A 22,664-nucleotide genomic window follows, 5' to 3' on the forward strand; every position below is an offset into this window, starting at 1 on the left:
AAGAGATGAAAGACTTGAACATGAGAATGTTTATAGCAGCCTCTTCATAATAGCCAAACAGTAGAAACTACCCAAATGTATCTCGACTGGTGAGTAAAGAAATCAAATGTGGTATATCCATGTAATTGAATACTACTGCATGGGTAGGCTCCAAAAACACTATGCTAAGTGAAAGAAACCACCACGAAAAACCACGTATTAAGTGACTCTGTTTCTATGAAACGTCCTGCAAAAGTAAACCTACAGAGGGGCGCCTGGGTGGCTCACTGGGTTAAAGCCTCTGCCTTCGGCTCGGGTCATGATCCCAGAGTCCTGGGATCGAGCCCCACATCGGGCTCTCTGCTCAGCAGGGAGCCTGCTTCCTCCTCCCTCTTTCTCTCTCTCTGCCTACTTGTAATCTCTGTCTGTCAAATAAATAAATTTTTAAAATCTAAAAAAAAAAAAAAAAAAAAGTAAACCTAGAGAAACAAAGCAAACTGGTGATTTCCTGGGTTGGGGATGGGAAGGGGGATTCACTGTAAACATGAGGCATCTTGTTGGAGTGATGAAAACATTCTAAACCAGATGCTGGTTTCTAAACTGCATCATCCTAAGCTGGATGATCGCACAACTCAGTAAGTTTACGAGACACCACTGAGTGGTACATTTAAAATGGGTGAGTTTTACGGCATATAAGTTACACCTATTTTCAAAGAACAAAGTTTCAGTGGATCCGCATGGAGTATAGTATAAAGTACAAATGTCTCAGTCTGGTCTTCCAGTTCTTCCTACCAGGCCCAGCTGTGACTTGCCATCCTGTCCCTCACCCCAGCGTAGGCTCGCCACACGGCCTACTGTCTTCTAAGCATGCCCTCATGGCCTGCCTTCCTGCTTTTGCTCCTGCTCTTTCCCTGGGTAGCTTAACCCATCTCCCAATCCTGGGTCTTCCTCACCCCCCCTTGCAATTGCTACTATAATCAGTCTTTGTATTTCCAACCCTATTGCTTTGTCTGTTATGTACTTATCCACTGTGCTAGGTGTTAGGATACAGGGCAGCCCCACTGACACCCTGCTCCCGTTCTCTAAGATGGCTGTGGGCCTCTAACACAGAGCCTGGCACAGGTGCACCCTTGTTGAGTGAATGAACAAACCCAATATTGACTTTCCCTCTTGTATCCTGCTGCTCTATCTCTAGCAACTTTCCCAAGGAAATGCTATGCTTATATAACCTGTCAGTAAAGACCACCATTTCTTCTTAGATATGTTGGGTGAACGCTATCTAGATAGGCCAGTCTAGCTCACATATAGTCCAGCGGGTTGGCCCGAAATAAGTACCAAATTCCTAGTACCATAGGGCTGCTGTCTTACACCCATTGCTAAAATCCATAACCATTCTGATGAGATCCTGACACCCCAGGTCATGAATCAAGACAGAAGGCTGTGAAGGCATTAGTAAGGTTTCACAGGTTATGCCCTTTTTCTAGAACAATGTGATTACTGGAGGCTTGGCTTGGCAGCTCTCAGAGAAGCCCAAATTGCTTCTCTGCAGAAGAATCCCTATTTCTCTGGTAAATGTGCCTAGAGTTATTATGAGGACCTCACTCATGCTAAACAGATGACCCCCATTCTCTAGGAGAGGGATATACCCTTCCTGCCTGATTGAACTTTGGGTTGCAGTAAAGTGGGAATGCCATCTACATATCAGAGCTGAGGTTGACACTCCTTACCCGGAATTCCACTCTGATACCTGAACATGTGTGCTAAAGCCAGACGGCTTGCAATGCCTCTCAGAATAACTAGAAGTGGACGGAGCCTGTGTGTCAGAGGGATGTGATATTTAAGTTTCCAACTTTTTTTTTTAAGATTTATTTTTTGGACAGAGAGAAATCACAAGTAGGCAGAAAGACAGGCAGAGAGAGAAGAGGAAGCAGGCTCCCCGCTGAGCAGAAAACCCAATGTGGGGCTCGATCTCAGAACCCTGAGATCATGACCTGAGCCGAAGGCAGAGACTTAACCCACTGAGCCACCCAGGCACCCCTTAAGTTTCCAATTTCAATGAGATATAACTAACATTATACATAATTATACATAACATTGTGTACATTTAAGATGTACAACGGGATGATTTGATATATGTATATGTATTTGATATATGTATATGTATATGTATATGTTGCAATAAAGTCAGTTAACACTTCTGTCACCTCACCTACTTATGTCTGTGTGTGCATGTAGTGAGAATATTTAAATCAACTCTCTTTTCAAGCATATAATATACAGTATATAATATACAGTCACCATGCTATACATTGAATCTCCCAAGTTTATTCACCTTACAGCTGGGAGTTTGCATTCTTTGATCAATATCTCATTTCATCCATCCCCCAACCACTAGCAACCACCATTCTACTTTCTGTTTCTATGAGTTTGGCTGTTTTAGATTCCACATATAAGTGAGATCTACAGTATTTGTCTTTCTCTGTCTGACTTATTTTACCCAGCATAATGCACAAGGATATAATTTTAAATACAAGTTCAACTCCCTCTTAGGCCATTTGACCCTGGGCTAATTAATTAACTTCTCTAAACTTCTGTTTCCTTTGTCTAGGATGGAGAGGAAAAAGTTCCTTTCTCATGAGTTGGGTGGGTCAGCCAAGACGATGCATGCAAGGCCTTTGGCACAGTGCCTGGCACATCATAAGGGCTCAATACATCTTATTAGCAGTATTGATAGCAGTAGCAGCAGCAGGGAGCATTTGTTCTGTGCTAGAGACCATGCTAGATGATGGCAATATAGTTCATTCATTCAACAAACATATATATAAGGCCTCTACTACTAAATGCTAACAGCTTTACTACTTTTTTTAAGATTTTATTTATTTATTTGACAGACAGAGATCACAAGTAGGCAGAGAGGCAGGCAGAGGGAGAGGCGGAAGCAGGCTCCCCACTAAGCAGAGAGCCCGACACAGGATTCAATCCCAGGACCCTGGGATCATGACCTGAGCCAAAGGCAAAGGCTTTAACCCACTGAGCCACCCAGGCACCCCTACTATTATTATTTTTGATCTAGAATAAAACCAACAAAGGCTCCTGTCCATGGGGCGCTTACATTCTGGTGAAGTGACAGACAGTCAAGAGCGAAAAAGGCAGTCTGTATCCTGAAAACTACAAATGAGCAAGCAAAACATTGGGGGGAAATTGGTGGGTGTAAGCACTTGGGACCACTAAGCAGAGTCATGTAACTTAGCTTGGGAGGGTCAGCGACGGCATGTGGGAGGTGAAGTAGATCAGAGGGTCCTTTCTCCTTCTGAGGTAGTTGTAAGAACGGCCCCCAAAGATGTCCACATCCGAATTCCTGGGACCTGTGAGTATGTGATGTTATAAGGCAAGGCCCAATGAAGTTTACAGATGGAATTCAGGTTGTTTATCAGCTAATCTTGAGATGATGGAATTACCCAGGTAAAAGAAGAAGGCAGGAGGGTGAGAGCCACAGTGATGAGATATGAGAAGGAGGGTGAATTTGGGGAATTTCCTTCTTTCTGGGTTCTCGGTATCCTCAAAGCTGCCCCCGTCTGGACCAAGAAGTTTCCAATATTTCACAATTCTCCATTTCCCTACAGGGTACCAACTCATTCCTTACTTATTCCCCACAGAGCCTGGGGAGACGGCTGCAATAATTCCCATTTCAGAGCAGGGATTTGCCCAGAGTCACATAAGTAGTCGGGGAGGGCCTGGACTCCACACCCCCTGGCAGTGAGCCCAACATTCTACTTAGCCAGTTCCAGGGGTTACAGATATGTAGCAGAAGTAAGTTCCCACCAGGGAAATATGAGCAAAGAAAGGAGTACATGAAAACTTACGGAGGAGTGGGAGGAGGTAAAAGGATATTCACATCAAGTAAGGAGGTGGGGAGCAGTCATCCTTCCTCCTCCTGTCACTCCTCCCTAGACCCCAGACAAAGGAGAGAGGGAGTGGAGAGTGGGAGGAGAGAGAGAGAGAAGGGGAAGATTGTGGTTTCCCAACCCACACTTCCAGTTATCTAAGTTTTAAATTTTCTAATGCAGCAGTAACTCTGAGTTTCTGCAGAGCAATCTCATCATTTAACCCTGCTAAATAAATATTAGTGGGCTGGGCCTATAAATGAATCACACGTCCAGCTCCATTCACATCAGCAACCACTCTTGGAGATTTGGATTTTTTTTTTTAAAGATTTTATTTTTTAAATTTATCCATTTGACAGAGATCACAAGAAGGCAGAGAGGCAGGCAGGCAGGGGTGGTGGGGGGGGGGGGAAGCAGGCTCTCCACTGAGCAGAGAGTCCGACGTGGGGCTCCATCCCAAGACCCTGGGATCATGATCTGAACCAAAGGCAGAGGCTTTAACCCACTAAGCCACCCAGGCACCCCACGGAGATTTGGATGTTAAGTGTTATAAGTGAGGGGTGAAGAAAACCTGGCCGGGTGTGGAGAATAAGGGAAGGCAATCCTCAGGAAAGACCAAGCCCCTTCCAGTTCTCCTTGCTGGAATGTTCTTCTTGAGGCTTGTCACCTGGGGACCTTCCCCTGATCATCTCAACCTAACAGGGTTCCCTGGTTATGCTTGGTTTTATCTCCTGTTTATTTTAGTCAGAGTATTTCACTTGTCAGTCTGTAATTATCTTGCTTATTTCTTTTCTTGTTTATTTATTTATTAGCTATCTCCCACAGTAGAAGGCAAACTCAGTGAAGGCCAAGACTAACTTATCTTACTGTTCACCATGTGATTCCTGGACAATGTGTTAGATAAATTGAAGAATGAAGGAAGAAGATAATGCATGAACTAAGATCTGAGATCTGAACGAGCAGATGGTGACCCCAGAAAAACGGTGGAGTGTTTGGGATGTTTTTGAGAGGGAAGAGCCTCTTATTTTCTTTTCATCCCAATCACATGGAAATGTGCCAGGGTCTGTTCTTGGATTTCTCCTCCCTATCTGTGCTTACCCACAGATGATCTCATCCACAAATCCCAATGATTCTCACATTGAGGTCTCTTGCTCCTACTTCTCTAAACTCCAGAACTGTATTTCCAACTGCCCACTTCCCATCTAGGGAAATCCACTAGGATTTCTATGAGGCATTCCTGCCAAATAGCACCCACCCTCTCCAGTCTCTGAAGCCAGAGCAGAACTTTACAGATGCAGACTGTGTCCACAAATGCCACTAAATGATGGTGGGTTAACTGGATGAGGGGAAACCAGTCCTTTCCCATAGCGCTCCCTTTCATCTTGCCCTGCTTAATATTTCTCCAAAGCATTTACTAACATCTGACATACTGTATATTTGTCTATTTATTGTCTTCTCTCCCTGTAAGAATAGAAATTCCTCATGGGTAGAGAATTGATCTCTTTTATTTTCTGATGTGTCTCTAACAACCAGAGCAGGGTCTGGATGTAGTAGGTTTCCCATAAATACTTGCTGAGTGAGTGAATGATGGAATGATTCAAAGCTCTTACATAACCCCATCTGATCTTTATCTGAGTCTTGGGGGACCATTATATCCCATTTACATTTATGAGAACCCTTAAAATTTAAATGATTTTCCCAGATCATATAACTTATGTTTGGCAAATCTGGAGATAAATTAGCTTTCTGTCTCCAAAACTCTCCACAGTGCCAGAACTATCACATAGGCCTGGTTACATTATGAAACAGCCTCCAATTTGTCTTCCTGTTCTTAAGGGCACTTGAAAAGAATTTTCTTTTAAAATGACTTTATATGCTTGTGTAAAAAGGAAATATACTTGTTATAAAAATGTAGACAACATAGAAAAGAATAAGGATAAAAATAAGATGCTAGGAATCAACTAGGAATAACCACTGTTGGTAACCACTATTGGGATGACTCAAAATCTGCTCCTTCCCTCCTCTGCTTCCTCAGACTGGCAAATATTACCACAATTGACCCCATTTCTCAAGCCAAAGCCTAGGACTCATCCATAATCCCTCTTTTTTTTTTTTTTTTAAGATTCTATTTATTTATTTGACAGAGAGAGAGGGAGAGAGCACACAAGCAGGCAAAGAGGCAGGCAGAGAGAGAAGCAGGCTCCCCACCGAGCAAGGAGCCCAATGCGGGACTCAATCCCAGGATCCAGAGACCAGGACCTGAGCCGAAGGCAGTGGCCCAACCGACTGAGCCACCCAGGCGCCCCCATAATCCCTCTTTTTATCTCACTCCTCATGTCACCAAGTTATATGGATTCTGTTTTGAAATACATCTGGAAACTACTTCTCTCACCTTGACCACCATCATCCTAGGCTAGGCGACCATGTATTTCTTGCTTGAATAATGACAATAGTGTCCTCGAATATTCTTCTTGTTTCTATTTTGGTACACTAGTTTTATTAACTATACCAGAGCCAGAGTTTTGAATTACTTTCCAACTCAAAACAGTTCAGTGATTTCCCACTGTTTTACTTAACATAAAAAATTCATACATGCCTAGTCAGCAACAGTAACAATGTCCTTTATAGTCCTTGGATGTACTAAGCTTATTTCTTCCCCAGGGCCTTTATACTTGCTGTTTCCTGTGCCTGGAATTCTCTTCTCCTACATCTTTGTGTGGCTTCTCCATTTACATCATTTAAGTTCATGCTCAAATACCACTACTTTAGAGAAGCTGGCCCTGATCTTCCTACCTACCTAAACTAGTCCCTGGCTGCCACCCCTTTCCATTCTCTATCCCTTTACTTGACTCTTCTTTGTAATACCTTCATTACCTAAAGGCATATTATGCAATTAGTTGTTCCTTTTTTTGTTTGTTTTTGTTTGTTGTATCTACTACTAAGATGTAAGTTGTGTGAAGTCAGGATCACTGTCTTGTATCCCTGCTCTCCCTCAATGCTTAGAATGATGCTTAGCACATACTAGGTGGTCCATAAACGTTTGTTAAATGAATTTTCAAATAGAAGGATAGATAATTTTATTAAAAAAGGTATTATAGCCTTTATGCTTTTAAAAATAAAAATGACTATCTTGAATATTTCCTTTTTTTAAGAACTTCTTTATTTATTTGACAGAGAGAGACGCAAAAGCTACCTAGAGTGGGAGAAGAAACAGTCTTCCCATGGAGCAAGGAGCCCGATGCAGGGTTCATGACCTGAGCTGAAGGCAGATACTTAATGACTGAGCCACCTAGGTGCCCTGAATATTTCTTATACTTAACAACAACAACAACAAAACAAGTCAAAATAAAGCCAAAGGAATTGCTTACCTTTCAAAAAACGTCCTTCATAAGATGAAATAATAGTTGCCAAATAATGTCTCTAAAGAAAATGGCTCTAAAAAAAAGAAAAGTATAGAAATCATTAAGGGATGGTGATTGTTAACACTGTTAGGTTTTTCAACCACATACTTCACTTTTAGGTGGGAACAATTTTTGTTTGTTCATTTATTCACTTAACAAAAATATATTGACCACTTCATGTCAAAGTCTGGTGTGGGGCTAGAAAGTAAGACAGGCAAGATCCCACTCTCATGGTCTGTGGGGGAGGTGGTATAGCAGACATAAAATAAACAGTGAATACTTAATGACTGAGACATTTTCAGGTTTTATTTATGAAGAAAATAAAACAGTATGTGGTGATAGAGATGGGCCCAAGGCAGGCTAGGGTGTGTTGGGGTGGCTGATTTGGATTGGGGGTCAGAGATGGCCTGTCTTGTGCAAGTGACAAATTTATTTGAGTTTTGTATCATTAAAGGAGTCAGGGGAATCTCCGGGAACAGAGAGCAAGCAATCCAGGCAGACGCAGTACCTGTTGACGGTTTTGGACACTGGAGGAAAAGATAGTGCAGGAGCTTAGAGACCAAAGAGGCCACACACATCTGAGAGGAGAGTAGGGAGGTGGCACACAACTGGTTCATATGGAAAGCGGTTCAGATTTTATTCCAAGAGTATTAGACAGAAGGATAGCATGAAGTGAGCTCTCCTTTCTTCTAAAAGCTCCTTTGCAGTCCAGTGGCTCCAGATTATGTTAGTCACATTACTTGATGCTATAAGATTTATATTCAGTTCTGTGTTCAATTGTCACAAGCGTTGAGCTGTCTTTTAGATTTAAAATGGTACAAATGTTTATTATCATTGTTTAAAAACTGTGGCTTCTCTTCCTCCCTTCCTCCTCCCTTGGTTTTCTTTCAGGAAAAAAAAAAAATTAATTTTATTGTTTCCCATCATTACATATTTAAGAGCAAATTTGTAGAGATGAAAAAAGACCTCAACAGAAATGTAATTTAAACATGAAAAAAGTTCTTTTTTCCATGGTATTAGGTTGATAACTAAAGTGCATTTGTCTGGTTTTCACAGTAACTTTTGTTTACTAGTCAAGACTGCCATAAAATCAAGGTTTTCGGTGTTTTGTCTATTCTACCATTCTTGACATTAGAGGCCTCAAAAAAGCCATGCACTCTTGGTACTTCGAGGCTGTGCTGAGCTCTTCGTGACGGCTTTATTTTTCTCTCTTATTTTTCTTCCTAAGTTCTTCCTTCAGTCACCTCCCTGATATTCTGCCTTCCTGAATGGCTTTTCTTTATATTCTGATTTTCCAGGAGTGTCCCTGCCCCTCAATTCCCTATACCCATTAAGATTAGATAGAAAATGTCGACAGATTGTAGCTTTACTTCTTTCTCAAGTGAGTGGAGTTTGGAAGCAAGCCGTTGAAGACCACTGTGATCATCAAATGGCCTAGGCCCCTTTTCATTTGTTGCTCTAGCAATCTTACTTCACAGAAATGCATCTTATGTGTGGACAGATGTCCCAGCACCACCAGGATATTTACATTCCAGCCACCAGGAAGGAACCCACCTTCTTCCTTGAAAAGCAAACTTCCCACCCTCACACACTGTTGGTGGAAACAGATAAATTGAATGTGGTGTACACATATGCAGCAATAAAAATAATTAAGTACTAATACATGCTATAACATGGATGAACCTTGGAAACACTATGCTGAATGAAAACCTACATCTTACATGATTCCATTTGTATGTGGTGTATGGATTATATCTCAATAAAGCTGCTGAAAAAAAATAAAAACAAAGGCAAACTTCCCAGTTTTACACATGGCTTCCACTTCCACCTCATAGGCTAGAAGGTAGTCACATGGTCATATCTATACACGAGGGAAGCTGGTAAATGTAGTGTTTACCCCAGACAGCCATGAGCCCAGCTAAAATCAGAGGTTCTATTCCAATAAAAAGAGAGGATAGAGACTGCAGAACACTGATCATCTCTGACCCACCTTAGTCAGACCTTAGACCCTGTCAATCTACTCACAGAGAGTCACTGGATGCACTTTCCAGGAACATGACACTTAATTTTACGTGAATTGGTCTCTTTTCCAGAGTCTATGCAAGAATGTGTTGGCTTTGTGTGCTCACATATTTTAGATGAAAATTAATTTCATTTGGCAGTCATTCTTTACAGTTTTGTTTTATAACGTTTTCCTTATTTATTGAAAGGGAAAGGCGTTTTTACCTTTTTTCTCTTTTATTTTGCTTTCAGCTTGTTTCAAAAGTTGGAAGTGAATTCAAAATGCCGCTTTCCTACATTTTTAACTCCAGTTTTTCAGAATAAGTACTCTTGAATACCTTTTTTCCTAAATGCAGCCCTTCTGGGATTTTGTAGAAGCTCAAGTCCTCCTGGTGTTTCCCCTACTTTTTGAATCCAGCCCAGTCCCCAGTGTTGGACGTTCAGTGCTCTCTAGAAAGCAGCTGTTTTCCAGATACCCTCCCCTCCCACCCCACATACATACTATCTGCTCATTGGGTCTCACTTTTCAATAAAAGTTCTGTATAAACTGTAGAGTGCTATGTATATATTAGCTGTATTTACTAATTTCTTGCTGCCTTGATTAGAATGCTTTCTTCCTTTTGCCTGTTCCTCAGGGACCTCAAATGCAACCCCTTTGAATCCAAACATAGCTTCTCTTCTCCCTTAACCGCTCTTCTTGGGAAATGGCACCACCTGTTGCCCAAGTCAAAAACATGGGAGCTGTTCTGAATGCTCCCTTCTCACCCACTTCCCAAATGTATTCACTCACTAAGGCCTCTCCATTCTCTTTCTTGATTGTCCTCACCACTGCCCTTGCTCTTCACCTCCACTGCCACTGTCTCAGCTCTGTTCTCATTCATCCTGGACTGCATCTGCCTTCCTGCCTAGGATTCAAATCCCTCCGGCTGCACATGTCACACAGCAGCCAGTGTCATTTTTCTTCAGTGCAAACCACACCAAATTTCCTGTTCTCGTCACTGTTCAGATCCTTTACTGGTTCTCTACTCTCCTCAGTTAAGTTTAAACCTCTTTGCCTGGCAACAAGGCCCTCCAAAGCCTGGTGTTTACTGCCTGTGCCACAGCAGATCACCTCTCTTCCCCAAATGACCTCTCCTTCCTGCTAGTCATACCAAGCAACCCACAATCTTTCAAAAGCCTCCACGGTATTGCCCCCAATCTTTAAGAATTATGTTAAAATACACCAACAGAAAAGAGGTTGAGATCTCCTCTCTCTTCATCTGGAAGCTGACTCCTATTTGTGTTTCAAAACTAAGTTTAGGCATCATTTTCTCTAAACCTCTCCTTTCCTTTACCCCGGTCTGATTTCAGTGTCCTTCCCTCGTGTTTCCATAAACCCTGTGCATACTTCTCTACAAACATAGCATGATGCTGTAATTGTTGGCTTATTTGTTTGTCCTCCCTTAAGTCCAGGGATAATATCTCGTTTCTGGATTCCCAGTCCCACACCTATACTTGAATTGTATAACAGAATTAAACAAATGTTGAAAAGCAGTAACTAATAATGAACTCTCTCCTCTGCATTTACATTTTGTTGACTTTAGAACAGGGCAGGAAATGACTAAGTGGAATTCCAGAAACCCAGGCTCTTCCACATGCCCCCACTAACCCTACTTCCAATAGGGCAATCATTGATTCAGTGACATGTTGACTCAGACTTCTCTCCAGCTAGTGGAAAGCAGGCATAGCATGGACTCTGAATCCGTTTTGTGTACCAGTATTGCCCAATTTGTCAATAGCCTGTACCTGTGTAATCCTCCTTGTTGGAGTAAAGTGGTTCTTTCTGAGTTTGAAAAAACTAATGTAATGTGTGTTTACTGATACATCATATCAGGTATAAGGGTATCATGCAGGTTAACTGAAAAAGAGGAGGCTGAGTCTAAGTGACCTGGTTATCTGGGATGAAGGGACTATGTTAGACTTTGAGCAGCCTGCCAACTGGACCAGTAACAGACCATGGGTCCAAATGTAGTAGGGGGCAACTGTATTTTATTGATTTTAAGGTGCTCTTAGTTCATATTTTAGTGTCTCTGAAACTGAAATGTATTTAAATTCAGAGAAATACAGTATTATAATAAGTATAAGAGAAATCCAGCATCACTATTATACCAGAGAAATATAATGAACAAATATTAATTGATTGAATAGTGCCTAAGCCTGGAATTTCATACAGTAATCCAGGAAACAGAGTGGGAAAAAGCAATGAATGGCTCACCAAGAATCTCTAAAAACCTAAATTTGCATTGGCTGTGGGAGAATTTTCAGAGACTTGAGTGTAAAAAACCATCACTTATTAGTTCTAATTATCAGAGAAAATATACACATTTCACTCATCCTCGACCTCCTAAACTTGGAAAGTAAGAGTTATTAATTTTACTTTTCAGATGAAGATTGAGAAAGTCTGGTCCTGCCCTAAGTCACATAGCTAGCATATGTCCCAAATGATCAGATTAAAATCTGTTAGCTTTGTTCTATTCTATGTTCCCTCCTGAAGCAAGCACTAACCCTAAAGATAAAAATAATTGTTATCTAAGGCAGGAGGAAAATTTTTTCAGTTTGAGCAACTGGATCATCCCTGAAGATCAAACCTATCCCTCCATATTTGAAACTAACAGACAGATAGGTAAGAGAGGCTTGAGCAAGCTTCTTGAGTTTGGCTTTTAAGAGCCTTGAGAATGGAAATTCATAAGAGTTATTTCATCCTAAACATCCTAAACAACCACGAATATGAAGTTGAGTCCAGTCTAGTCCATGAAAAAATCAGAACTAGAACTGACTACCTGAATATAATGTTGGTACCCTTATGTAAAGGCCTGGAGACTTAAACTTTGACATCACTGAGACCAAAGGTATTTTGCCCTAAATCTTTCTCTTGTGATTGCAAATTTGTAGAATTACCTACTGTTTACCTGATACCAGGACCTATGCCTGGTATCAAATCCTCCTCTTATATCAACCTCAGTCCAGCCAAAGTTCACCAACCCCTCTTGGAAACTCTAGATTGGACTGGTGACTCCCCGAAAGTGGCCCAATTCCTTCCAGTTCTGGTTGTGCCTAGGACTGGGGCTTTTCCTTTCTCCTTACTGGCCTGTTCCAATTCCATACTTCTGATATTCCAGCATGCCTTTTGGAACCTGAGTCTTGACACTGCATGACCTTAGGCGGGGTTTAGAAGACTACCTATAAGCCAAGAAGTACTTACTAGTCGTCATGCTTCTATTTTATCAGGACAACCTGTGCAAATTATTTTGCATTGTATATATATATATATATATATATATATATTTTTTTTTTATAAAAGAAATTTTTTTAAGATATAATTCACATACTATAAAATTCACCCATTTAAGGGTAAAGTTCAGTGGTTTTTAGAAAATGAGTTGTACAGTCATCACTACAATCGGATTTTAGACTATTTTCATCAGCCCCCTTCCTACCACCCAGAGAAAACAGTGTGCTCATTTGCCATCACTTTCTAGCCCTAAACAATCATGAGTCCACTTTCTGTCTCTATAGATGTGCCTGTTATGGACATTTCATATAAATGGAATCATACAAAATGTGATCTTTTGTCTGGCTTCTTTCATTTAGAATAATGTTTTTGAGGTTCATCCATATTGTAGCATATATCTGTACTTCATTCCCTTTTAATGGTCAGATAATATTCCATTGTATGGCTCTTCCACATTTTGTTTATCCATTTACCAGTAGATAAACATTTGGGTTGCTTCCACTTTTTGTTTACTATGAATAATGCTATTATGAATACTCTTGTACAAGTTCTTGTGTGGACATGTTTTATTTGTCCTGGGTATACACCTTGGAGTGAAATTGTTGTTCATATGGTAATTCTATGCTTAGCACTTTTGAGGAACTGCCAAACTGTTTTCCAAACTGGCTGCCCCATTTTACATTCCTAGCAGAAATTTATGAAGATTCTAACTTCTCCCTATTTTTGTAAGTACTTGTTCTTACCTGTCCTTATTTTAGTCTTCCAAGTGGGTGTGAAGTGGTATCTCATTGTGGCTTTCATTTGCATTTCTCTGGTAACTAACAATCTTGAGAAACCTTTTGTTTGTTTATTGGCCATTTGTATATCTTCTTTGGAGAAATGTCTATTCAAGCCCTTTGCCTATTTTTAAATTGGGTTATCTTTTTATTACCAAGTTACCAGAGTTCTTTATAAATTCTGGGTACAAGTCCCATACTGTATATGACTTGCAAATATCTTTTCCCATTCTGTGGGTTGTCTCTTTTTTGATGTTGTCCTTTGAAGCACAAAAGTTTAAAATTTTGATAAAGTCCAACTTATCCATTTTTTTGGTTGTTGTTACTTGTGCTCTTGATGTCATTTCAAGAACCTACTACGTAACTCGAGGTCATGAAGATTTACTACTATGTTTTCTTCTAAGAGTTTTATAGTTTTAACTCTGACATTTAGGTCTATGAGCCACTTGGGAGTTGATTTTTGTGTATGGTTTAAGGAAGAGGTCCAACTTCATTCTTTTGCATGTGAATATCCAATTGTCCCAGCTCCATTTGTGGAAAAGACTATTCTTTCCCTATTGCCTTGATACCCTTGTTGAAAATCAATTGACCATAAGTGTGAAGTTTTATTTCTGGATCTTCAATCTATATGTCTATTTATACACCAGTGTCACACATTGTTAATTACTATAGTTTTGTAGTTTGTTTTTTTTTCTCAACTATAATTTTTTTAATAAAGAAAATTATAAAACATGGAAAAATCACTTCAGATCTACTACTTCTTTAGTAGATCATTGTTTGACAAAGTAACATCAATTTTTAAATACTATTTCATAAAGCACGATGGAGAAGAGAAATTTTTCATTATAATTAGAAAAGTCACAAAAAAATTTGCCAAGAAAAGCAAAAGTCATTTTGAAAATAAACACAGTCCATGCCAAACTAGTATAAAATGAATCCAGGAGCCTTCAAAAGGAAAAAACTTTCTCTCCAATATTTTCTCTCCTTTTTATGGCTTCTGAAATGGGGAGACTCTCAAATTCAAAGGTTGCTGAGCTGTTCTGATTTGGCTCTTTTGGCATCTGTTTGTTCACCACTCTTGCCCTTCTTCCTTAACATCTACTCCCCCCGCCCCCAGTATCCTTCTTGTCTTCTTTGGTTCTAGTTTTCTTTGCTCTTTCCTTATGATAGTCACATTTCTATGACCTCCTTTCCCTCATCCTCAGAATCTGAGAATCCCTCATCACAAGCTCTCTCTTTATCTGATATTCAAATAGAAATTTTCTTTTCTGATTCTTGTCCATCTTTATCTCCACTGTCTTCATGAATAGCATCTTCCGGAATAGCTTTCATCTGGATGCCAGGTGCATGACATAGCATGTGTAAATTTTCAAATAAATGCTGTTTTATCTTTTCCGTATATTCCATAGTGTTCTGGCTTGTCCTGTTTGAAGGACTAATATACAGTTTGCAGTCTGGCCCAAAATACTCAACGTAATCATTATATGGCAATTCACTGGGAACCTCACAATTGAAGGCAACTGTAGTCTTATATGTCCAATATCGAGCAACATTACAGATTGTCTATCCACCTCCCCCAAGCATCAGTATTGGCATATTGAAAGTTTTTACCACTTCTACACATTTGGCATGACCTTTGACGATCAGACTGAAGCAACCAAGTCTATTACCAAATAATGAGTCTGCACCACACTGTGACACCACAGCACTAGGTTGATATACCTCCATCACTTTCAGGATAATAGGTTTACAAAACTTCCCTGACTCATCATCCATACCATCTCTCATTGGAAAGTTGACAGCAGAATACAGACTATTCTGTACCAATATCCCTCATGTCTCCTCTTCCAGCTAAGTATTCCCTATATTTTGGAATAACAGTCATTACACGATCTGTTGCATAAAAATCTTCTTGAGCACCATCACTGTGATGAATATCAGTAATAATACATAAGACTCTCTGATGATACTTCAGTAACTCAAGGATGGCAAGTACAATATCATTAACACAACAGAATCCTAACTTTTCTGATTTCTTAGTATGATGGAATCCTCCAGCCCAGGTAACAGCCATGTTGGTTTGTTGTTGGTTTAACTTCACAGCCCCAAGCACCAACTGAGGGCTGACAAAACTTAGTCCATTGAACTCTGGACAATTATCTCCAACACTAAATTTCTGCATCTGCTTACTATAGCCAGACATGTTATCTGGTCTTATTGAATATAAACATTTGATGTATTCATCACTGTGGTATTTTGCCATTTCTTCACCAGTGGTTTTATGGGGACTGTGTATTTCCAATTTTTTATGTAGGGCATAACTTAGCAGCAAGTTACAGAGCCATGAGGATTCTGAGGTTTCATGGGCTGATCCAGTCCATAATAATAATTTCGAGTATCACCATCATAGTAGTTGACTTTCTTCTTGCCACCTCCCTAACACTAGGCCATGGATTCCCGGACCACATCCAGCTCCCAGTTCTGGCTCTTCCTGCTCCTGCTGCTGGGTCTCAACCCAACTTGCAGTTGGCAGTGCCACAGAAAAGGGCTGGCTGGTGGTTGGAGAGAAAAGAGTGATGGAAGGATGGAGAGCACCTAGTATATACAGTAAAATATTGACAGTGATTATCTCTGTAGGGTGTTTATTTATCTTGCTTTTTTCATTTTCTACTTTTTATGTTAAACACCTACTATCATTGTAATTAGAAGCAAAACATATCAACCATTATTTTTGAAAATACAAATCAAATCAAATCAAATGATTAGATAACAAGGAAAAAAAATGTGTACTGACCAATCCTAAATTATTTTTATGAACTTATGGAAAACAGTAACTGGGAGCCAACCAGCTCCTGCACAGAGGCAAGGGTATATGGGGCTCTAAATTTCAGAGGGGAAGAAAGATTAAATGGCCAAGGTCTTTTTGATGGTCCCTGGCTCTAGGAATCAGAAAATTAATAATGATTAATAGTTTACAAAAAAGAAAAGAACTTGTACATTTTGTTTTAGAAGTCTGTATTACAAAGGGGAGATCAACAAAAGTTGGCAAAAGCAAATTCCTTTGTCATCTGGTAATACATGATACCTGATTTGGATTGCCCTTCTTTGGTTTCTTTAAAAACCTGCATTGTGGGGCGCCTGGGTGGCTCAGTGGGTTAAGCCGCTGCCTTCAGCTCAGGTCATGATCTCAGGGTCCTGGGATCAAGTCCCGCGTCGGGCTCTCTGCTCGGCGGGGAGCCTGCTTCCCTCTCTCTCTCTCTCTCTCTCTGCCTGCCTGTCCATCTACTTGTGATTTCTCTCTGTCAAATAAATAAATAAAATATTTAAAAAAAAAATAAAATAAAAACCTGCATTGTACTCAATTACCAAACAACAAAATAGTTCCTGGAGGACCTATCTGATCTTACTGGTGTACATACTTAAATGGTTTCATCCAGATTTGGAGAGTTATAACAATTTGATTTGATTGACTTTCCTATCACTAGTAGATTACTGAGTTATACCATAAATTCAGCGAAGCTAAAAACTGTCCAGAATGTGCATGTGTATGACTTCTGTGGATTTATTTGTATTTGCCATGGAAAAAAGGCACAAAGTATTCTATTTACCTGAAGCTGCTATTTTTATCCAAAAAGTGTCCTGGATCAAACTTCTCTGGATTGGGAAACTCCTTGCCATTGAAAAAAACTAAAGACAGTAATGCAATACAGTAGTGCCCTGGAACCAAGAAATGGAGAGTGGAATGTTACTCTATCACACTTATCCTTGGTTTATAAAAAAAAACAAAAACAAAAACAACAAAAAAAAACCACCACCACCACCTAACACTCTTAATTATAGTGGATTGAATAGGACTGAGCACTCTTAAACTAGCCTCATGAGTGGTTTTCTAGAGTTATGGCTGTTTTACACACACTCTCATATATTACCTTTTACTGAATAATAAGATGGTTGTCAGTGGGAAGAACAATATTATGGTCAATGTGTAATAATCAATTCTTGAAAAGCTAGGGTTTGTAACCCATTTTGTCTAGACAACAAACTTTACTGGAATTGCTGCCTCAAATTAGGAGCTTACATGTCATAATATTTTTCTTTCTGAATCCAGATATGAATGGAAGAAAATGAGATATGAAATTACTGACTCAAACCCCACTTCCCTCACTTGTAAAATGGGGTGAGGCAACCAAAACAACAGGCTTTCTTCTTTTTTCACAAAAAGTTTTGAGGATTAAATTACAAAATAGTAACAATAACCACAATTTACATTGGGCCCTTCACATTTACCTGACACTGCACTTAGTTTTTTAGAGATCTCATTTAATCTTCACTTCAACCATGTCTAGTAGGCTCTCTTTGTTCATATGGTATCAACAAGGAAACTGACATTTAGAAAGAAGAAATAATTTGAGGTTAGACTTTTAGCAAGTGGCATGGTTAGAACTTGAACCAGGTTCTGATTATAAAAGCATTCCTACTACTTAAGCAAAAGCTTCCTTTTTCCATATTTACTTTATTTTGCATTTCCCCTAAACATTATTTTACAATGATTAGAGTAGGTAATACATGCACATGGTATAAAATATAAGAAAATGTACAAAAGTGTGAAAAGTGAAAATGAATCCACTTCTTCTCCTATATTCTTTTGGTTTCCTTCTTTATGAAATCACTGTTACGCACTTATGATATATCCTTTGGGAGATAGATTACAGATTAAAAAAAAAAAAGACACATATATACATCCCCCACTATTTTCACTTAAATAGCAGCATCCTAAGGTATTCTGTCACTTGCTTAGTATTCTACTTTGTTGAAATAAGGCAATTTTTAAAAAAGATTTTATTTATTTATTTGACACACACACACACACACACACACACACACACACACAGATATCACAAGTAGGCAGAAAGGCAGGCAGAGAGAGAGAAGGGGATACAGGCTCCCTGCCGAGCAGAGAGCCCAATGTGGGGCTCGATCCCAGGACCGTGGGATCATGACCCAAGCCGAAGGCAGAGGCTTTAATCCACTGAGCCACCCAAGCACCCAAAATAAGGGAATTTTAAAAACTCTTTTAAAGTGAACACTCAAGAGATCTTCCCATCTTTAAATATCACAAATATTGCTATGATGAATACTCTTATTTTGGGGGAGGTTCATGAAGGATAAATTCTCAGTAATGAAATGCTTTTTAAATTTTGTTTTGAATTTTGGTGAATACTGCCACATTGCCTTCCACAGAGGTTATTTTACAGTTTATAGATTAACATTCTCTGAATATATACTTGAGCCACCAAGAATAAATTTTCATGTAAGATGTGAGCTACGGATATATATTATTTCCAACTCCCCCGAATTTTCAGAACTCTATTGAATAATCCAGATTTTCCCTCTAGGTTACAAGGAAAAAGGCTCCTTTATCATGTACTAAGCTTCCATACGGAATTATTTTTTATACTTTAATTGACCTACTAAAGCTATAGTACTCAGGTTCAATAACTGTGATTTTAAGATTTTATTTGAGAGACAGAGTGAGCAGAGGGAGGAGCAGAGGGAGAGGGACAAGCAGATGGATGTGGGGCTTGGTCCCACGACTCTGAGATCATGACCTGAGCAGAAATCAGGAGTCGGACACTTAACCAACTGAGCCACCCAGGTGCCCCAGTAACTGTGACTTCATATTTTAACATTAGGTAGGGTTATTGTGACTATTCTTTTAAAACTTTCCCTATCAAGTTTGGGATGTTAGTTTAGTTCCAAAAACTACCTGGTTGATATTTTTACTGAAATTTCATAAACATGTAGATTGATTTTGGGATAACTGCTCTCTCTTCCTTCCCACAGAATAAGTCAATTTATTAAAAATCTTACATCCTATCTTTAACAGTTTAAAGTTTTTTCTATAGATCTTGAAATTTCTTGCTTATTCCCAAGTATTTTATCCTGGCTTTTAATTAATAAAAACTGGACTTCATTATATTTTTTAAGTTTTATTTTATATAGGGTAGCAATTGTTTGTCTTAAAATAATAAATTTGTGGGGCACCTGGGTGGCTCAGTTGTTTAAGTGTCTGACTCTTGATTTTGGCTCAGGTCATGATCTCATGGTCATGAGATCGAGCCCCGTGTTGGTTGGGCTCCTTGCTCAGCTTGGAGTCTACTTGAGATTCTCTCCTTCTCCTTTGGCCCCTTGCACTCATCCTGTCTCTAAAATAAATAATTAAATATTTAATAAATTTGTACTTAACTACTGAATTCTATTTTTGCAATCATTTTTAGAAAATTTTCTTGTACTTTACAGGTACAATTGTATCGTCTACAAATATGCCTCCTTTGGGGTGCCTGGGTGGCTCAGTGGGTTAAATGCCTTCGGCTCAGGTCATGATCCCAGGGTCCTGGGATCGAGCCCCGCATCGGGCTCTCTGCTTAGCAGGGAGCCTGCTTCCCCTCTCTCTCTGCCTGCCTCTCTGCCTACTTGTGATCTCTGTCAAATAAATAAATAAAATCTTAAAAAAAATGCCTCTTTTAAAATTTTATTTCATCCCCTTTTTCTAATTCTAGTAATGGTAGATAGACTTGTTTTATTCCTGATACAATGGTGATCCTTTTAGTCTTTCATCAATTAGCCTGATTTGAGAAATGTTTTCTCTGGCTAGGGAGGTATTCATCCATTCCCATTTTATTAAGGGTTTAAAAAGTTAAAAAATGGATGTTAATTATCAAAGCCATTTTCTATACAAACAAGACATCATGTGATTGCTCCTAAATTCTACCAACATGATGCTTTTTTATTTGTATTTTGGAGAGAGAGAGAGAGAGAGAGAGCTCGAGCATGTGAGAGCAAGGGCAGGGAGTGGCAGCGGGAGAGGGAGAACAAGAATCTTAAGCAGGCTCCATGCCCAGCGCAGAGCCCAACAGTGGGCTCTATTTCACAACCCTGAGATCATGACCAGAACCAAAATAAAGACTCAAACACTTAAGTGTAGGGATGGCTCAGGCACCCCTACATGGTTAATTTTACTAGATTTCCTAGTGTTAGACTATTCCTGTGTTACTGATTATCTTCATTTGGTAGTAATGTAGTATTTTTTTTTAATTTTTTATTTTTTATAAACATATATTTTTATCCCCAGGGGTACAGGTCTGTGAATCACCAGGTTTACACACTTCACAGCACTCACCAAAGCACATACCCTCCCCAATGTCCATAATCCCAAGCACTTCTCCCAACCCCCCTCCCCCCAGCAACCCTCAGTTTGTTTTGTGAGATTAAGAGTCACTTATGGTTTGTCTCCCTCCCAATCCCATCTTGTTTCATTTATTCTTCTCCTACCCACTTAAGCCCCCATGTTGCATCACCACTTCCATGACATGAACAGACATTTCTGCAAAGAAGACATCGATGGCCAACAGACACATGAAAAAGTGCTCCATATCACTCGGCATCACGGAAATACAAATCAAAACCACAATGAGATATCACCTCACACCGGTAATGTAGTATTTTTAATGTGATGCTAGACTGTTAGTAGACTTTTGCACTGATATTTTTAAGATTGGTAGCTATTTCTCTTTTGTGGTATTTTGGTCAGGCTTGGCACCTTTTCCTCCCCTTCTATTCTTTAGAACTGTTTAAATGTAAAACCCAACCCCTTAATCACTACAAAAAACTGACTACATCTTCAGTGAGCATGTTGATGTTTTGGTAAGTGCAAAGTGCTCTACGAATATTAACTGTTAGAAGCTCCAATATCCCAAATGTTGTGCTATGTGATGTCCTCGAGGAGAATTTGGGTTAAAGAAGGTTGACGCTTGGACTGATTACCTTAGAGCTACAATCACATTTTCTATCTCTTCTTCCTTTTAAAAATCCATCATGATAAAGATATCATGAGATCCTCATTACTGGAAATCACTGCCCCCTTTATACAGCCTCTATGAGAGTGGGACAGGGCCTTGGACGGGGTCTAGATCAGCCTCCCGCAGTTTAGGAAGACAAAAATGCACCCCAACAATCACCATGCAGAAATCATTATGCAAACTGCATAAAAATATGTTGCTGAACCCACTGAAGAGCCCTGTGAAGATGTAACCAAGTTCAGAGATGTTAGGTAACTTCCCATGGTTACAAATTAAGTCCTCACACAGATAGATACTCTACCCTAATTTCTAGGTCTTTCTTTTTTCCCCCACTATTCACTTTCCTGCATTTCACATTCATCCTTTTTTTCTTTTGTGCAACAAAACTGACACTGACCAACTGATGAGCAACAGATACCAGCCCAAGAAAGAGCAGAATCACAGTCCCTGCCCCTAGAGAGCTGAACATTTGTGAAGAAAGACATCAAACAGGTAAAGTGACGTGTGTGAAATGTTCTAAGGCAGAAATGTGAAGTGCTGACCTGAGCCAACAGTTTAGCGTGATCTGTCTGAAGAAGTGAAGACTTATCAGGAGTTAGCAAAGGAAAGTCGGAGTTACAAGGGGAAAAAATTAGCCAGGTTGATAGAACACTTTATTTAAAGGGACACAGAGAAGGTACATTCAAGGACTCAGGCTAGAGAGGTCTGTGGGGGCCAGATCACAAACAGCCTTCTATTGCACACATTTGGGACCTATCACCAAGCAACCAGAGATCACAACTTCTAATTCACAAAATTGCTCTTCCATAGCAACAGGCAGAAATCACTTAGTTCTAAATCACTTCATTTTAATACCCACCCAGACCTACTGGATAATTGGTTTGAATGAGTTAAATTTCCCTGGTCTGCAGCAGCAAACATAGAATACTATGGGGTTGGAGTCCACAGGAACCCAAGTAAAGGGCTCCTGTCGTTGAAATTCCCAAATACTAAGCCCCGCTGCCCAACATCACTGTGAAATTATTTCCCAGAAAGGAAAGGTTGAGAGGTGGGTAGACGAGGTCCAGCCCTGGCTCTTGGACTAACATTTAAATTGGTGACAGTAGTTACATCATACCACTGCCAGTTATAATTTGTACTGTTTGTCCTTCCTCTGCCTTAGTCTAACTGCCCCACTTCCTCCCTCCCTTCTTAGACAGCCTCCGAAGGGCACCATGCTCCAGCCTCCCTCTTTCCTCTTCTGCTGCTGACCACATCCCACCAAGAATCAGAACATTCCTAGTTAAATTCTGTGTCAGGAAGAGTGGAAACCCTGCTTTCAAAATTCCTATAGCTGGGAAGCAGTATTCTGAGAAGAGTGTAAGAAACACCTCTATAGTTGAGTGAAACTAGTAAATAAACTGGCTACCTAGTCAAAATGGGCAAGACAGCCTTAGGATTATGTTTGAGACAAGAGAAAATAATGGGAGACATAAGGAAAAAATACAAATCAC

The 22,664-nt window shown here is 39.8% G+C and overlaps 1 pseudogene; it reads right to left on the reverse strand.

Annotated features, from left to right (window-relative positions):
• Positions 1-14,390: 14,390 nt before the first annotated feature.
• Positions 14,391-15,197, reverse strand: LOC132015359 (histone deacetylase 2-like; annotated as a pseudogene).
• Between the last annotated feature and the right edge of the window lie 7,467 nt (positions 15,198-22,664).

This window comes from Mustela nigripes, chromosome 4 (assembly GCF_022355385.1).
Source record: "Mustela nigripes isolate SB6536 chromosome 4, MUSNIG.SB6536, whole genome shotgun sequence".
NCBI classification, from domain to species: Eukaryota; Metazoa; Chordata; class Mammalia; order Carnivora; family Mustelidae; genus Mustela; species Mustela nigripes.